The sequence below is a fragment of the Schistocerca piceifrons genome, unplaced genomic scaffold (assembly GCF_021461385.2).
Source record: "Schistocerca piceifrons isolate TAMUIC-IGC-003096 unplaced genomic scaffold, iqSchPice1.1 HiC_scaffold_180, whole genome shotgun sequence".
Classification (NCBI taxonomy): domain Eukaryota; kingdom Metazoa; phylum Arthropoda; class Insecta; order Orthoptera; family Acrididae; genus Schistocerca; species Schistocerca piceifrons.
In genome coordinates this window covers 7,501-10,000 of record NW_025727679.1, presented here as the reverse complement: position 1 = coordinate 10,000, position 2,500 = coordinate 7,501, and the positions used below count along the sequence as shown (strand labels likewise).

The 2,500-nt window shown below is 57.6% G+C and overlaps 1 non-coding gene across 1 annotated transcript in view; it reads right to left on the bottom strand.

The window, feature by feature from the left end:
• Positions 1-1,150, bottom strand: part of LOC124740671 — a 1,909-nt gene extending 759 nt beyond the window's left edge. Inside the window, exon 1 of the ribosomal RNA XR_007009880.1 lies at positions 1-1,150. This exon is cut by the window's left edge and continues 759 nt beyond it. This is a non-coding gene — a ribosomal RNA (small subunit ribosomal RNA).
• Between the last annotated feature and the right edge of the window lie 1,350 nt (positions 1,151-2,500).

The window sequence follows — 2,500 nt, the reverse complement described above, 5'->3', positions numbered from 1 at the left end:
TGCGGCGGATCGCTGGCTGGCATCGTTTATGGTTAGAACTAGGGCGGTATCTGATCGCCTTCGAACCTCTAACTTTCGTTCTTGATTAATGAAAACATACTTGGCAAATGCTTTCGCTTCTGTTCGTCTTGCGACGATCCAAGAATTTCACCTCTAACGTCGCAATACGAATGCCCCCGCCTGTCCCTATTAATCATTACCTCGGGTTCCGAAAACCAACAAAATAGAACCGAGGTCCTATTCCATTATTCCATGCACACAGTATTCAGGCGGGCTTGCCTGCTTTAAGCACTCTAATTTGTTCAAAGTAAACGTGCCGGCCCACCGAGACACTCAATAAAGAGCACCCTGGTAGGATTTCAACGGGGTCCGCCTCGGGACGCACGAGCACGCACGAGGCGGTCGCACGCCTTCAGCTCGCCCCACCGGCAGGACGTCCCACGATACATGCCAGTTAAACACCGACGGGCGGTGAACCAACAGCGTGGGACACAAATCCAACTACGAGCTTTTTAACCGCAACAACTTTAATATACGCTATTGGAGCTGGAATTACCGCGGCTGCTGGCACCAGACTTGCCCTCCAATAGATACTCGTTAAAGGATTTAAAGTGTACTCATTCCGATTACGGGGCCTCGGATGAGTCCCGTATCGTTATTTTTCGTCACTACCTCCCCGTGCCGGGAGTGGGTAATTTGCGCGCCTGCTGCCTTCCTTGGATGTGGTAGCCGTTTCTCAGGCTCCCTCTCCGGAATCGAACCCTGATTCCCCGTTACCCGTTACAACCATGGTAGGCGCAGAACCTACCATCGACAGTTGATAAGGCAGACATTTGAAAGATGCGTCGCCGGTACGAGGACCGTGCGATCAGCCCAAAGTTATTCAGAGTCACCAAGGCAAACGGACCGGACGAGCCGACCGATTGGTTTTGATCTAATAAAAGCGTCCCTTCCATCTCTGGTCGGGACTCTGTTTGCATGTATTAGCTCTAGAATTACCACAGTTATCCAAGTAACGTGGGTACGATCTAAGGAACCATAACTGATTTAATGAGCCATTCGCGGTTTCACCTTAATGCGGCTTGTACTGAGACATGCATGGCTTAATCTTTGAGACAAGCATATGACTACTGGCAGGATCAACCAGGGAGCTGCGTCAACTAGAGCTGAGCAGCCGGCCGCCCGGGAGTGTGTCCCGGGGGCCCGCGCGAACACGCAAGCGTCCGCTCAATCATTCTGCAAACAGGAGGAGGCTGAGCTCCCCTGCACAATACACCTCGAAACCCTCTCAGGTCCCGGCGGCGCGCAGCGCCGTCCCAAGTACTTGGTCGGGTTCGAGAGAGGCGCAATCGCCCGGAGTTAGGCGAGTAGACGCTTTCGGTGCGACCACCCGTGCTCCCAACTGAGCTTGCCGCTGCCGACAGAGGCCCGGGAGCGTGCTGTCGTGGCATTGCCGGCGGGAGACAACACGCGCCACCTACGGTGACCGGCAGCTCCAACGCCAGCGCCACAGAAGGACAAAAGCCCCACTTGGGTGCCGAAGCGAACTCTCCCAGCACAGCGCACGCGCCAACACATCCGCACAGCTGCGATACAAACCACCAGCGAGAACCGCTGGGGCGACCGAGCAGCAGACGGCGTCGCGGCGCCGAGCGCCGGGCGGCGGCGCATCCTCAACGCACACAGTCCTCAATCGGACCAGCACACTGAAGATGTCCACCGCGCTTCGCACCGGGCCCGCGAGGACCTACTTTGGCCGCACGGCGCCGCGCGCAGGGTGCGCCGGCGCGCAGCTGCGACGCCTGCCGCGTCCGTCGGCCGGCGCGCCTGCCACTGGCCGCCCCCACCAGCCGGCTGTAGCGCGTGCGCCCACGCACCGCGCGGCCAGCACGCCGGGAGGCGCCCCCTCACCGGCCGGGGACGGTCCCACCCAGCCACCGCCGCGTATCGCTTCACACCCAGATGCCGTTCAGTTTCGTCGGCATGGTGGGTATCGCTGGAACAACCGGTTAGTACCTCAACCTATCGTCGCCATCACCGATTCACCCCTAGCGAGAACAACCGCACCACAACAGGTTACCATTTGTTCATTTGCGTAACTTCACCAGAAAACGCAGGCGTCCATCGCCATTTGCAACTTCAACGATTATTGCATGCCTGTGTCAGGTGTCACGCCACACTACGTCTGCCCACATACACGCAACAAAATGTGCACGCCTAGACAATACGTGGAAGGTGGCCCCCGTACGTATGCGATGTCCATTGCTCGAACGACTGTCAACCGGCCTCTGTAGCATGTCGCAGATATGGAACGCGGTGCACCATGCCATCACGGTGTGTGAGGAGAGACGACTAGGTCCGAATACATCAACAGACAGCTCATGCTGATCGCCATCCACGGCGTCCGTTCCTCCCACACGTCTCTATGGCGTACCACACTGCAATCCAGCTCTCATAGGGAGACGACACGTAGCTGCGTGCACAATATTTGCACTGTATG